General features: G+C 35.6%; 1 long non-coding RNA gene across 1 annotated transcript in view; it reads right to left on the bottom strand.

Moving 5' to 3' along the window:
* Positions 1-1,702: 1,702 nt before the first annotated feature.
* The window catches only part of LOC148213745 (uncharacterized), a 105,988-nt gene continuing 90,790 nt past the window's right edge, over positions 1,703-16,900 (bottom strand). Inside the window, exon 3 of the long non-coding RNA XR_015794007.1 lies at positions 1,703-2,053. This is a non-coding gene — a long non-coding RNA (uncharacterized LOC148213745). The remainder of the gene's footprint in view (positions 2,054-16,900) is intronic.

Genomic DNA, 16,900 nt, shown 5'->3' with positions numbered 1-16,900 from the left:
GTTGAATGAAAGGCAGTCAGATTACAGGAAGCTATATTACACTATTATACCAAGTCAAATCATTGGATCAGCAAGACCAATACTGTACTCTGCCTGGGAACAGCGCTGTGCTGTTTCACACGGGAAACTTTCCCCATCATATGTTATGTGATCATTTGAATTGAAGATATCAGAAATGAAGCCTAGCATTTTCTTCCTTAGACAAACAGATATTCTCATATTGAACTATGGCCCCTCCCCAGTTGCTATTTACGATAACAGCCTGGCTATGTAAGAAGAGAAAAAAGGTCTAGTTTTATCTGGGTGGTTTGGACATAAATTAACCACATGAACATGATTTAGTCCATCATTTGTGCAGCATCCAATTGTCAAAAACTGGTGGAGACTCAACAGAGCGTTTGCCCGTTACTCTGCACCGTGTGCTCACGTATAATGCCAAGTGGAAAAGTTGGACTGGGTACATACCAAAAGAAAAAATGCTTGTACATCTACTATTCTCCCTAATAATCTATCATACTAATTGAACAAATACAGTGGTACCTCGGGATACGAACTTAATCTGTTCCGTGACTCTGGTTGCAACTCGAGTTGGTCTCAAGTCGAGGTAAAGTTTCCCATAGGGTTCAATGTAAATCCAGATAATCCGTTCCGCCCTCCGAATTTGGTCGCAACCCGAGGCAATTTCCTCTTCAGAGCCTGACTCCCGCCAAGCCTGCTCTGCATTTTCTTTGGAGCCATGCTAACACGCACACCAAAAACCTTCGCAAAACACTGCAAAACACACCACAAGCCTCACCGAACGTCTCCTTGCTACCGCGACCTCGCCCACAGGAAGCCGCGACTGCATGACAGCAGGGAAAATGGCCGCGGATCCGGTTCGTAAGTAGAGGCATTCGTAACCCAAGGTAAAATTTCCCTGCCGAAGCTGGTCATAACCCGAAATGTTCGTTAGTAGAGGCGTACCAGGTACCACTGTACATATATACACATACTGTTGTGTATAACCATATTTATACTAGGGAAAAATTTGGGAGTGTGGCACAGAAAATGAATTAAACTGAATGTATAGGAATCCTCTGATGTGAGTTCTGTATATGTGGTAGACAAAATCACATACCTGTGCCTTGTCACGTGTGCTGCCTGCCATGCATTGAACTTCATCTTTGAAATTCCTCTGTTGTGGCTTCTATACTACATTTAAATTTAAGACAGCACTGAAAACTATCTTTACTGGAAAACATATTATTCTATTTACTGAAAACAAGTGGTTTGAAGAGTGTAACCCCATGGATGTCAAAAATTGAAGACTTTTAATATCACTTTTAGTCAGAGTGGCTTGACCCCTCTTTCTTTCTAAGGTGAAAAACAAGATGGCACTCTCTGTCCTGTAGGAACACTGACTGTTGGGAACTGAATCTTTCTTCAGCCTGATCAATGAGATGGTATTCTCTATTACACCTGAAGGCAACAGACTTCTACATGGGACTGAGAACATACTATATGGCACCCAGCTCTCTCCTTCAGCACCTGAACCCCAGCTTCCAGTGTCTGCTACTTGAGGTGATTGCCTCACTTCATTTCATGGTAAGGGCACTTCTATCTTGATTCTGAAATGTGGTAGCAGGATGGAATTGCCTGTGGTGTTTGAGCAGTGAAAAAATCAAATAGTGCTTTCCAATCCAAAATGGTAAATAATTTTATTTATTCATTAATGAGAAAGGAGAATAAAAATATTTGACTAAAATACATACATGAGATGTAAAACTATATTCTTTGTAACATGAAGCAACCTTTTTTAGTAAACCTGCACAGACTTGTTGTAGACTTTAACTGGCAAGTATCCAAACTTGCATTATGTAAGAGGTGCCACAGAAAGCCAGCAGTCTCAGAAACGTGGAGAGGGAGAGACAGAATTTTCTTTCAGCTGGCTTGATTGGTTTAGTTTCTACTTTTCTGCACAATTTACATAAAGTGGAAGCAATGTGCTGATGAAGTCCAGTACAGGTAACAATCATCATCACTGTGCACGGGAGAAAGGCGATTTAAGAAGAACCTGCCAAAAAAGCATTACAATAATTAACTCTGATTGATAGAATCCAGCACATTCTTGCATCTCTGAGCAGTTAAAATCCATCCAAATAAATAAATAAGAAGAGAACTTGATATGCTTCACTGCTTTGGGACCATGAAGTTGTAGCCAACAACTATAGTCCATAAAGATAATCGGCTGTTCACAAGCAAGATGAAAGGAAAACAACTGGAGCATAAATTCGGATAAATGTGGCAGCCAAAATCAGGATTTATAGATTGTTTGCAAAGAACAGAAGTTTAATACAAAGCAGAACATGACTTTTGTTGCCCAGGGACTACTGGGAAACAAGAACCCATATGGTTTGAATTTGCCGGGCTTAAATAGTCAGGTTATGTCAGCCTTACCAGGTAGACCAGACAGGAAACACAACCAGATGAGCTAATTCTACTTTATTGTAAGGCTACATTAACAGAATCTTGCAAGTCTGAAAGTACAATTCTCCCTGTTTCGTTTACACCCTGAGAAATTAAGGAACATCTCTTATGAACCTCTTGCCCTGCCCACTATCCAGCTGTGAACTATGCTGTCTCTTATCTGATTGTTCCCTGGGCAGCATCTCTGGGCCCAGTCTTCCAAGGTCATTCCCACATACCGTTACAGGTTACCCCCCTCTGATAAGTCATACTTCACTCTGGACTTACTGGGCATTAGACTAGATTAAGTGTGAAAAATATGTGATCTCAGTACTTGATGGAAGACCAAAGATATGGAAAGTGGTTGTCAAAGAGCATTAACCAGTTTCTTAATTGTATTAAATTAATCATTTTTAAACTAAATCGAAGTTATTTTTTATTTTGATATCAGCCACTTTATTATTCTGCGCTCACCTTCTCTTTGAAATCATCTTCATTTTCAAAAATGGCCCAAATCCCAAAAATAACCCCTAGTCATTGCTAGAAAATTAAAAAGGTGAGTTGCTGCAACTCATTTAAAAAAGATGTTTACTATAGACTGAATTTCATCTTCAATAGCATAAAACAGTAAAAAGCACAAGGGTACCTATATTTTTGGTTCTAGCATGGCCATCCCTTTTGGGTTTGGCATTAATAAATAAGTTAATATGGCCTTGATTAGAGAAGTAAAGGTCAAAGATGTTGATGCAATGTTGAAGTATTTACAAAAAATTAGAATTTAATGACATATAAAGAACCCTGGAATTTTGGAGCCTGCACTGTAGATAATAAATGTGTTTTATTTTGATGGAAAGATTTTAAACCTTAATTGAGGAAATTATTCACTCTTCACCTATGAAACAGTTTCATATCAACCTAGAGGAAAAATGACTAATATTTCTTCATATTGTCAGGTTCATTCTGCTGAACCTTAAGGGAAAAAAAAATATCCTTGAGTTAAAAAAATAACTTAAATGACTAAAATAAACTATTTTATTATTATTCTTTATTTCTTCTTCATTTTTCTGTTTTTCTTTGCTTATTTTTGTCCTGGTTATATTGTAGTTTCTTTTTGTTTGCTTGTTTGTTATGCTTTTCCTTAGTTACATTTCCTTCAATCTATACCTAAATGAAAGCATGCATTTTAAAGGAAGGACAAGCAGAGACGTTGCTCAAGAAATCTGTTTTTCCTATTTCTATTTCATTTCCTTGCCCTCAAGATTCATAAGCTTTTAATTTTCCACAAATGTCCCAGGTTTCAGGTCTCAGGCTTCAGGTCAAGTATTCTCAGTTTATCATAGCCTCATAAACTTTGTATTTTATCTTTAAGTCCTTGAACTTTGATGATCCTTTCCATTGCCTTTGACACCAGGGCCTTTGGAGCACTACTAATCAAAGGGGGTTAGGTTCTCCTTAACCATGACTAGTGTTATTAGATAATTCCTATGACTTTTCTGGCTTCTTTTGCCCAGTGATACCTATTTTTCAGCTAGTGGGAAAGTTGTCCCATCCCATACATCTCATTACATAAACTCAAAGGATAAACATGTAGGTAGGTAACCAAAGGATCAATAAAGAAGGGACTGGAAGAAAGCATGGTGCCAGAAGTAATTGACATGGTCACAAAATCAATGAGAGGTTGTTAAGGCAAGCTAGCCCTCAGTCTCCTTTTTCTGTGCTACAAAAATCTGTTTTATTCCTAAATCTAATGCCCTTTTTGCTTATTTTACCATTATAAGGAGACCAGCAGAAATTTACTATTTTTATCGTAGCACAGCACATGTAATTGTGAGACAGAGCATTTCATTATTGTAACATCTTTCTAATATTGGGGAGACAATATTAAGATAAATGCCATCACAATAAGGAATTTTTCACTGAGATTTCAGAAAATAGGAGAATAGACCTTCATATATATATGAAATTTTATTTAATTTTTTTTTAAAGAAGATAAAAACTAACAGAAACTAATACAGAGTAAGAAAAAGAAGAGAAAAAAGAAATCAAAGAAAGAGCTAAAAGTGCAAAAGCAAAGAAAGAAAAAAGATATAAAGAAGTAGCTTCCAAGGAGAATAGATCTTCTCATAGCTTGGGTACTATCTAGTTTTTAGGCACTACAACACTAGTGAATTGTCTTCTGGCAATTCATAGATTAATATGCATAGAAGTGGACTCTTTTTGGCACTCAAATGTTGTACAACATCACATAATTTTCAAGGAGATTTCAATGTGATAGAAAAATAATGATAAAGAACATTGTATACCGATACGGCCACAGAAAGAAGTATTTATTAGTATCTTCATTTTTGATGTAGAAGTGAATTACATGTAAATAATCTGGGACACAATTCACAGCAAGCATTTTGAGGATGCTTAGCTTGGGAAGCTAGAATTACTCCACACCTAAGGTGACTAACTTTTCTGATACTCAGGCTTTCTGGAGCTAAGGAATCATTGTTTGAGTGGCATGACATTTATCCTCAAAAAAAAAAAAAAAAACTACTTTTTTATTGACCTATTCAACCTATACAAGATTAATATTTCCAATGTATTTAATAATTTCCAGTGTCTATCACATTTTACATTACAATTTGGTGCCAATTTTTCAAGGAGTTCTGGAAAGGCACAGTCAAGGCTTTGCATATAGGTGCTGCTTACAGACTTGGGGTTTCAGATTGTCTAACTGAAACAATACTACTGGATAATCAACCTAGCCTGAACAGTAAGAGTGGAGAGCTATCACTGGATGTATGTTGCTGATAAATTAGCTTGTTTCCTTCAGAGTGATCCTTGTGAGACTTGGAGCCCATACATGAGGGAAATAGAAAGGCTTCTGCAGAGCACAGAGGCTATTGCTTTGGTCATTCGGGTGACTGAACTGATATTAATAGATACAACAATGCCATGAATTGCAATTGCAATGAGATGAAGGAAGGTGATTTTATGTCTTGGATGTGAAGATAGGACTAGGACAGTTACTGGCCCCATTAAAAGCCCTAAGGGCTAGGGCCAACTGAAATAGAATTGATTGCTGGGGAACTGCACCTGGGCTCTCTTACATGCATGGAGTAAATTATGATCCTCAGTATTATCCTAGTTAAGTCTGTTCAAATAAAGTCCTGTGTGATGTTGGAATAAGAGGCACGTATAACAAAGGATGTATTTGCTGAAAACAGTTCTAAGAAAATAGTTTAGTGGAAATTGCAGTCAGCTCAGATGCACTAAAACCTAATTAACTGGTGTCATTACTGCTTGTTACTTGCTTGAAATAAACAGAACAGAAAAGTTAAGCCATTTCTTTACCTTCCTGCTCTCCTTTCTCTCTCTTTTTTTTAATTTTTGCAAAGCATGACAGACATAGATTGTGCGAGAGAAAAATACAGCATAGAGGGCATGAGTTAATTTCGCTGTCTGCATTTGCAATGCTCTGTCAGCGTTCAATATACATAATAACAACAAAAGGCTGTCAATGAATCATCAATAAAAAAATGGAAGCACCCATGCGGAAACATTCTGAGGCCAAATACCTATTCTGATCCATATGGTAAAGGCTTTTCTATGATCATTCATGCAATTATGCAACCACATACAGTAGCAACCTTTGCTATTTGAGTTTAACTGGATGATAATATTATCCCTCCATATTTTGCAAGCTGGTGATACTCTAGGTCACTGTGCCCACAAGATGTTTTAGAGATCAGTTCCAAAAATTCCCATCAACATAACCTACGCATCTGGATGATACAAGGTTGGGAAAGACTGCAGTATTTCAACTACTCAAGATATGTGCTTGTATTTATATCCTATAACTTTAAGGTCATGAGTGGGTGAAAGTATTAGAACATATGATGGATTCTCTGCTCCTTCATTGACAAAAAAGGATTCCTATCAATATTGTTTGCAGACTATCTCTGAAGACTGATTCCATTGAGCTAAGAATCTGACAGGGCTTGTTTGGTTTAGATATAAAACAGCAACAGATCCAAAAACAAAGGAAACATTTTGCAGATAGAGTTCTTATAGCAGATCAGAGTCCAAAAAGGCTTGACAGCAACTCAGATTCACCTGTTATAAAATTAATATAAGAAGCCCAGAACATTTTCATTCCTACACTAAGTTGGTAGGCAATATCCAAGTAGAGTTCTAGATAGGGCTACACCTTGGTTACTTTTGCTTTTACATTTTTTAAGTCTCTAAGGATGAATTAACTTTAGAATAGAATGTTAAATGTAATTTCTAGGCAATCAAGTTCAACTCACTGCTCCATCCAATATCTATCCAAAGTCTATCTAGATTTGATTTTATTACACCCAGTGAATGGAATCAGTCATGGCCATAGGTAATAGTTTCCATTTCCAAAATACTCTTACTATTAAGAAATTTTCCCTGACATTTAACTGGAATCTGGCTTTCTGTAATAATGACATTATTTTACATCCTTCAATCTAAAAAACAAGTCATGGCCTCCCATTATTTGATATTTTTTCACTACTTAAGAATATTATCATACCTTTCCCAGTTGTTTTCTTTCATTATACTAGTACCCTCAGTCTTTCCTGGCAAAGCATATTTTCCCATCTCCTGAGTGGGTGCTCTTTGCTGTATTCTGACCTTTTCCAGTTGTCTGAACCTTTTTTAAAGGATGCTGCCCAGAGCTGTACTCATGGTGCTGTTTGACTCATGTAGCATAGAGTCATATAGTTTCCATCTGTGATAGCTATAATTCTGTTTTCAGCCTAAAATGTTGTTGCAGTTTGATAGCCACATCACACTTTTGAGACATCTTCAGTTTTGTTATCAGCTCTGTGATCCTTGTCACATATGCTGCCATCAGACCAAGAATCCACAGCCCATATCTTCTAGCCTTTCAATCTAATTTTTAATTTCGTGAGGCTTTTGTCTATTACGCATCTTACATCACCTCCAAACTTATAATATTCCCTTTGTTTCTTTATCTAAGTCAGCAATAAATGTGTTGAGTATCCTGAGTTCCCCAATTAGATTTATGACCATGGAATCATATCAAAGAAGGTATTCTAGTCATTCAAGATTTCAGAAGATGAGAGCAAATACTTTTAAGACAGACTATGCAGTTATATTATCTATTATTGTAATTATATGCATTGCTTTCATTTTCTAACTAACAACTGAATGTCAGCACTTTGTATCAGTAGATGCTCTTACGCTATCATCCATGAGTAAACTGACATAAAGTGTATTAGATTGATCTATTCAGCAGTTAATGATCCATGAAAAATGACTGAAATAAGTGAAAACAATTTATCAATTCAATTTATAGAAAGGTACTTCTGGATACTACCTCACCCTGTGCATCAAATGTCAAAGCTGGCTACTTATTCTGACTCTATCAAAACATCATGCTTAATCATGAAATATTCTAATGGTAAAGAAATCATGCAAATACCCCACATATAGTTGCTGACTCCTCCTGCAAGTAGACAGAGATGTTTCAATCCATAGTTGGCTTATGGGAATCATCCAACTGTAAGACATATACCTCATCTAGCTATCTTTATTATAGGATACAACCTTATTTTGTGGCAGATTAGGGTTCAGTAATTCAGTTGCATATATACAGGGGACTAGGATGATCAGGATTAAGAATTCATACATTAATCATCATATAGGTAGGTGTACAAACAGCCCTTTTGTAGGCGTAGGACTTCAGAACAGGACTTCCTCAACACTATAGTCTAGTTCTACTAAGTATTAAAAAAATCAATTTTCATGTTCAAATGGAACTATGATTTATTGTATCTAGTCATAATATAATTCAAGAAATTAATACCCGTCCATAGATCAGATATAAATTGAAATGTGAACTTATTGCTGAATGAAAAAGAAAGAAGCCAAGATTGATATAACTTCCACTATAGTGTAGAATTCTAGTAATGAAACATAAGGAGCACAATGAAAAATAAATGCAAGACTAAATATAAAGAAGACCAAACTAAGGATAACAGGTACATCAACCAGTCTTAGAATAGACACTGAAGACACTGAAATGGTTAATAGCTTCTGCTGTTTAGGATTGATTATTTATTGATTGATTATTTAGGAACCAGCAATCAAGAAATATATCACAGACTAGTACTTTCTAGAGTAGTAATGAAGGCCTTGGAAAAGCTGTTCAGATGCCAGGATGTATCTATACTTATAAAGATCAGAATCATGCAGGCAATGGTTTTCCTTGTGACACTCTATGGAAGTGAAAGCTGGGCTTAAAAATAGGATAGAAATAGTATTGATGCTTTGAACTCTGGTATTGGAGAAGACTCATGAGAATACTATGGATAGCCAAGAAAACAAACAAATGGATCATAGATCAAAGAGTTCTTACATGAAGCACAAACAACCAGGCTCAGATTATCATTGTTTGGGCAACTTGTGTGAAAACCTGGCTCTCTAGAGAAATCTATAATGCTCAGAAAGGTAGAAGGAAAGAGAAGAAAAAGATAATGAGCAGAAAGGTGGATGGACCTGATTAGAATTGCAATGGGTACACACTGGAACTGCTAAAAGACCAGGTTAGAAACAATCATCCTGGAGGAAATCTATCTATGTGGTCACTGAGAATCAACACCTACTTGATGGCACATAATCAGTCAGTAGTGTAGACTAGCAATAGATCCCTAGAAGAATCAATGGAATCTGTTACAGTATATCTGGGGATTTTGCTTTCCTAAAAGCAAATCCATTGTCAAAATACTGTATGATACCATATTTTACTTCAGTAGTACAACTGATCATTGCAACAACTGATCATTGCAAATTAGAGGATTCTTTTTTGGTGTCACTGGAGAAAACAAATTCCATAATGCCCAGTCTTTGAAACATCAATAGTAATTTCAGCTAGACATTATATTGATATCTAATATATGGAATATGTTAGTTAAAGCATGTGTGTACTGGGTAAAAGAGAAATGGTGTAGAATAGAATGGTGTAAGAGCTCTTGTCTTTACTTCAGAAGGCCCCTCAGTTGATTCATTCAAACATCTGGTAAAAGTTAACTGCAGATGGAAGAGAGAAGCAGAAGAAAGAAAGAAAGAAAGAAAGAAAGAAAGAAAGAAAGAAAGAAAGAAAGAAAGAAAGAAAGAAAGAAAGAAAGAAAGAAAGAAAGAAAGAGCAAGCAAACTAGCTAGCTAGCGAGCAAGCAAGCAAGCAATCGAGTGAGCGAGCAAGCAAGCTTTATCCACCAGTGGTTTCAGCCCTGGCTACTATTGTGTGACCCAACAGATTTTCCCTAATAATAAAGGTTGGCTTCGTGTAAGAAAGCAACCAACTAACTAATGGCCAAAGTTGAATTATTTCATGAGATTTATTATTTTGAATTTATTGTCTTCAAAGTTATTGTTGAATTCTGAACACTGCCTGAAGATACAATTCATGATAGATGTTATACAAATATATTGAAAGATTGAATTAATATGCAATGAAGATATTTATTGTTTGTACTAATTTTGCCATTAAGTCACCAGATTCCAAAGGCTGGTAATTGGGAGTTAACACTAATTTCAGGCTTCTTTACTGATCTCATCCAGTAAAGAAATTGAGGGAAATTGAGATTGAGAGAAAAAAATAATAGAGAAAAAAAATTAAAGACTTTTAATAAATCATTTAATTAGTTTTCATTTCTCCTACCTGCTCTCTACAAATGAACATATTAAACTGTGAAGAGTTGGTACATCCAAAAGTCTTTGATGAATATTAGAGTAATCTAATAAATTAACCTCAAGATTCACAAGCACGACATAGTTAGGAAAATGAATCAGTGCTTATGATGAACAGCATTCAGATCTGCTGGCCCCAAGGTAGCAAAGTTTTTATATTTTAGTAAAGCAATGGATAGTTCTCCTTGATCTGTCCTCTCACACAATTTATTTTTGGCAAGAAAACATTTTTTATTAGTTTCCTACATAATTTCTTGAAAAGGCAATAGTGAAATAGGACATTTGGTTGTCTTTCTGGCAGTTCAGATAATACATGTATTATGTGAATTGTCCTCTTTCTGCCTACAACTAATTTTTAGTGTGGCCACTGGATTTAAACTGTTAAGATCCTCAGAATTTTCTATATCAGCTTTTTGTAACTTGATGCCTTCCAATGTTTTAGAACAAAACAGACATCATTCTCAACCAGTATGTAATATGATTAGAATGCCTTAATAATAATATTTCCCAGAGTGAGTAAAACATGAATTGTTATTTTTTCCCACTCTACTTTTAAATGTTTTAAATTTGTTGTAATTTTATATCACTATGTTTTGTATTTTAATTACAGTTTATTAATAGACTGCTATGAAATGTCTTGGACCAAGATAGTTATATAAAAGTGGAAACAGCAACAGAATAATTACTATCATAATGTATCTACCAGACCTTAAGATCTTCTAATGAAACCCTCCACCAGATTCCCCCACTGAAGGAGGTGAGGATGGTTCCTACAAGAGTAAGAGACATTTTTTTTAAACCATTCCTGGGGACTGATAAGCAGTACTTCTACAAGGTTGGCACTCAGGAAACAAGAGCCACTTGGATTTATGGGAGATCTTTACCGCTAGTAGGCTAAGGTAGGAGGATCTTGAAAGCTACCAAAATAATTCTCCTGCACGACTTACATCTAGTATAATTAAGTGCAGTTACTTTGAGTCTTTCTTGCCTCCTCCTCCCCGCCGCCCCCGAATCTCTTCTTTAATGGCCTTGTTTCTTCTTTTGCTGCCTCCTCTGTATTTTTTATATTGATGCTGGATATCCTTCGGTGGAAGTCCCATTGAAACAAAATCATTTTTATTTATATCTGCACATCTTCTGGAGCTTTTGTAGTATATAATATGATAGACAATGATCTTAAAATGTTTCAGCCCTATCCACTAATGGAATACTATAGGGCCGTGCTAGCATGAAAATACAAATATTCCTTAATAAATGTCTTTGTTAACTTGATACTAGTTTCTTTGTCTTCATTGTTACTGTAAACTGCTAGTTGTCATAAAGCTTACCATTGCTGTATGATAAAATAAAGTCATCTGAGATATTCCCATTCATTAATAATACAATAAGTATTATAAATAAAAGTACAAACTTTTTGACAGCAGACCTAACTTATGCCTATCTCTATTCTTATAAATGCTTACAAATATTTTTAATCCAAGGTAACCCTAGCCGTTATAGGATATCTAGAACCGAATTCTGTTTTTCTCCAAGGCAGACTGTAACAACAATAGAAATAGAAAGCTTCTTTATAGAAGTTCAGACTGTTTATTTAAGGGCTTTACAATCTTTTCCATCACCTGACACTACCTGATAATTGCAACTGATATGCATCCATAATATCATGCTTACTCACATTTATTTGCAGTTAGATCGGCCTGATATAAATGTGTATTGAATTATAGGAACTATGTAGGATTAGAAATGTAATAGGTTTTAAAAACTGTATAGGATAGTTAAAATAATGTGATCAAAATATTTATTTTGGGGTCCTCATTTTCATGAGTTTTTTTTTTCCAGAATTTGCTCTTTATCTTCATAAACACATAGCATAGCAGGAGTATACCACACGTAGCAGGAGTAGTTAGTATGTGAGGGGTCAGGTGGCATAATTCAGCCTTCTAACTCTCTGAAGGACCACAGGACCCAGGATGTGATGTCATCCAGGAGGGCCAAACAATGCTTTCCTGCCTAACCTACTTGACAGGATTCTTGTGACAGGAAAAAGTAGATGATAGGTTACTATGTCCATTGCCTTGACCTTGCGAGAATAGGTAGGAAATAAATCTAACAAACAAATAACAAATAAATTTAATATTTTATAAAATTCAAATTAGAAAATGAAGGCTCCTTTATAACAACTGCAAATTGATGATTAGGCAGTGCTAAGAATATACTAGCACTCGTGGCTATAATGACTCCAGCACTGATAGGCCAGATTCTTCATAGGGAGAAGACAACATAGTCTCCATCAGTCTTTTCATTATTTTGCTGTATGAGATGACATATGTTGCCAGCTATGTGAAAAATGTTCCATCATCCTTTAAATAAAGCTTAATAATTTATTTGCAGCCCACCTTGGTTAATATTTGAATGGTACTCAACTCTTTAGAGATGAAGGGAGAGTTCTAAAGAGCTTTTGCTTGCTATTTTCCACTTTTCATTCTATTGATATTTAATGAGTTCTATGCTGGTGCAGTTAAAAAAAAAAATATTGAGCCAAGGATCAATATTTTAGAGTTTGGGAGAAAATGTCATGACCTTGATTAGTACTACTGATGTAATATAACAAGAGAGCTACAATGCATATTAAGAAAGAAGAAACAAATTGCTTGCTGGCAATGATTTAAGGAACTAAGCAAACAGAAGAGTTTGCATCCCATAAGATAGAGCCTGACCCAGAAGAAATATCCCCCCAAAAAGAAACTGATTTACTGGAGTCTTTGCACCTAAGCATGAACCTTGTAGCCTCAGGTGTGGAAGAATACACCACTGCAGGTCGTGGTAGCTATAAGAGGCAGACAAGACTGGCACATATGGAGGAGAGGAAAAATTCCTTTAGTAAGAAAAAAGTTGGGACTCAATCAGTAATCTCGGATTTTACTTTGACCAATTCTTCACCCTTTCTTTAGAAGTTCCCCCTGAAAACATAGCAATTCCATCATACAAGTGGGACTTAATTCTTATTCTAAAATAAGGGTGAGCAACATTTTCAGCCCAGAGGACCACAATGAATCCTAGTCAGGACTTAAGGTTTACAAATAGATACACTTGCATTTATTTACAGTGGTTCATGTGCAAGTCCAGGTGCTGGTTATTATCTTTAAAACCCTTCATTGGCTATCTGAGGAAATGCTTATCTCCAGTTATCTCTGCCTGTCCAGTTTGGTCCTGCATGGTAGGTATCCTCCGGGTCCCATCTTGACACAGGCAGTGCATCTACTGTTGCAATTCCTGCCCTCTGGAATGATCTATCCCTGGAGATTCATGTGGGTCCCACCTTTATGTTGTTCAGGAAATTATTGAAGACCTGGTTGTTCTTCCAGGCCTTAGAACAGGGTGATTATGTACCTCCTTTTGGTTTGCTCTGGTTTGGTTTGCTCTGATCTGCTCTGGTTTTGTTTTAGTATTTTGTTCTGGTCGGTTGTAAGACAAGGTCATATTATTTGGAATTTTAATTATCCTCCTCACTTGAAGAAGTTGCCAAATTTCAGCAAGCCAGATTTTAATGATGGAGCTTTAGTTGTGTGTGTGTGTGTGTGTATTTGTGATTTATTTATATTTCATATTTCATTCTCCAAGGATCTCAGAATAGTGATCATGGGAATATCACATCTTATCTTAATAATAACCCAGATTGGAAATGTGAGGGGATGTGCATGAATTAAGCAGCACGCTAACAGCAATATGGCAAGAGGGAGCAGTCCACATTTTCTAACCATTATGCTACTGGCTTTATCAGGGTCTTGGTTATTCTAGACTTTCTGATTCATGTCAACTGCCATTTATTGTTACAACTCAAAAAATTATCCCAACATCCTTGTAAAAATTATGCAAGGACTCAGTAGAAGCAAAATATGAAAAATATGAAGCAACTAGGTTGATGAGCCAAGTGAATGATTTCTAATGTACCGTATAGACAAATGGCAGGGGAGTCTTCTTGATACAAATACTTGCTTCCTTGTTTGTTCCTTTTGGTAGATCATTTGTAATTTTGTTACTGATAATAAGACTTTTGAAGTTGATTCCGAGGGGAAAAAATAGTGGAAATTATATATTTTTCATCCAGTTGAGACCAGACTTGGACCAAAACTTTAGATCCTAAAGTGTTGGGAGCAGCAGCCAAGGCATAAAATAATTTTTATGGGCAGCTAGAAGAATGTTAATCCTAATCAGTTTTTTGCAAACAGTTACCTCACTATTCTAATTGTCAGCATGCTGGTCAAAATACCAAAAAAAAAAAAAAGAGAGAGAGAGTGGGGGATTCTGGAGTAAAAAATGTGGGATGAGATTTGTTGGATATTTCTCAGAATTAGGAATAGATATGGATGCATTTGGAGAAACATTTAAACATTTAACTGTTCATTAATTGAAATTATTATTTTGTATTTAAAATGGTTTAATCACCTTGTGGTATATAAAAGAACTTTTACGATATGGAAAATGTTAGAAAAAGAGAGAAAGAGAGACAAGAGATACCTGATTTTGTTGAGATACTATTAGGATACCATAGAGAAACTTTAGGCAGTATTAGTCACATTCATTATCGGGAATAGATGAATTAATTATTGGGAATAGATGAATTGGCTTAGCTCCAATGCAGTGATCAGATTCTGCCATGAACAAAAGGTAAAAGAATGAAGACCTGGCCATCAACAAATGCCATCTGGGAATAGAATAGATGTAGAAGAAAAGTCAGCAGATGAAGATAGGGAAAGAAAGGGTCCACAGAGTGTCAAAATGGACAGATTCAACATCCTTGAGACAAACATTCATCCGGCACAGGGGGACCTAATATAACCAGATTCAGGATAGTCAGAAGATAATCTTATAATTGTTTCCTATTATAAGAAACAAATGTAGACCCTTTACAAAAGGAAAAAAAATGGGTTGTTTATTTTCAAAGAATGGAGGCAAAAAAAAGAAGGAAGGACTGCTTTTAAATGAAAGTGAGATGGGAGTAAGTGAAAAAAGATTTCCTTCAACCTAAAAACCTAGTCTTAAATATTGAATAATATTTATATGAGGTTAACATTTACCTCTTTAATAAGAGGAATACAATTGTTTTGAGGGTTTTAAGTAAAAAAAAATATTGTACCAAGAATATAATGCTTTTGCTTTTTCTTTTTTCTGAATACTAATTCATAATAAGAGCAGTGGCCTTTTCTTTATTTTTCCAAGGCTTGTATTTGTATTCACTGAACAGTAAGGTTAATTTTAGGTAATAGTGGTATTCCACTATTCATTCATTCATTCATTCATAGATGAGAAAAACAATGTTTTTCACACACCGCATGCTGTGGAATAAAAATATCCTCTGATAATTCATTCATGACACTACATTATATTGTCATACATTATATTATAATATACCTTCTCAAATGTTAATACCTTGTTCTTGTTCAAGTGCAAAAATGGAAAGGTAAAAATATGTCTTTAAACTACTAAAAGTAATTTTATTCTTTATTATTTCAACATCTATAAAAAGCACCTGATATATTTTATTATTTGTGGTATACGAAATAATAAGAAAAAATATTTTTAGTTATTCCAAAAATATATGGTAAGTTATTCAAACATAAAAGATTATTATAATGCTAATTACAATAAATATATTATGGTTGGTTACATAGTCAGCCAGATGTTTAGACTGGATTTGGCATTTTTATCCACCTATCAAGTCCTTCCCAAGGACCTGGGATAGGCAGATGTTGTTTGATGGTGTTAAAGGTATCGTCACAGGATGTGAGCTGTTCCAAGTAAAGCTCCCTTTTGTAATTGACTGATGGTGATTTTGTCAGTGCCAATGGTCTTCAAGTGGTGCTCCAGATGTTTTGGGATTGCACCCAAGGTGCCTGTAACTATTGGTACTATCTTTGCTTTCTTTTGCCATAGTCATTCTACTTCTATTTGCAGGTCTTTATATTTCATGATTTTCTCCAATAGTTTCTCTTCTCTTCTGCTATCTCCAGGTATTGCAATGTCCACTATCCAGACTTTTTTGTCTTTCTTATCAACAATTTTTAAGTCTGGTCTGTTGTGTGACAGGTGCTTGTCTGTTTGAATTCTAAAGTCCCTGATGACTTTAGCTTCTTCATTTTCAATTACTTTGTTTTGTGGTCCCACCAGTTCTTGCTTGCAGACAAATAGCATTTCTTGGAGATATTCCAATGCACCATTGCTACTTTGTCATGCCGTTGTTTGTAGTCAATCTGTGTGATCTTCTTGCAGCAGCTAACTTGGTGGTCCACTGTTTCTTCAGCTTCTTTGCAGAGGCGGCATTTGCTGTCTGTTGCTGTCTTCTCAGTTCTGGCTTTATATGCATTTGTTCTTAAGGTTTGGTCTTGTGCAGCCAAAATTAGCTCCTCTATTTCTTTCTTCAACTTTCCTGCTCTTAGCCATATTATTATTATTATTTAGTAGTAGTAGTAGTAGTAGTAGTAGTAGTAGTACTGAAATATGTATACTAAATTACAGTCAAAACAGCTTGGGGAAAATTCATCCTTTATTTGAATGAATTAATATTAGTTGCAGTTAGAAATTCATGTTTAGAAGTTTTCATTGAATAGGAAGTTACTATGGAAATTTCCCCTATCTGTCCTGTAGGTAACCTACCTACATTTTTTTCCTAGAGTATAAAATGCACAATATTTTTTTTCCAAGACCTAGGGGGAAAAATCCATTG

Source organism: Python bivittatus, unplaced genomic scaffold, assembly GCF_059951505.1.
Source record: "Python bivittatus isolate LINGU-HERP-01145 unplaced genomic scaffold, Pbiv_v1 ctg000840_np1212, whole genome shotgun sequence".
Lineage (NCBI taxonomy): Eukaryota > Metazoa > Chordata > Lepidosauria > Squamata > Pythonidae > Python > Python bivittatus.
This window is presented reverse-complemented; position numbering and strand designations above follow the sequence as displayed.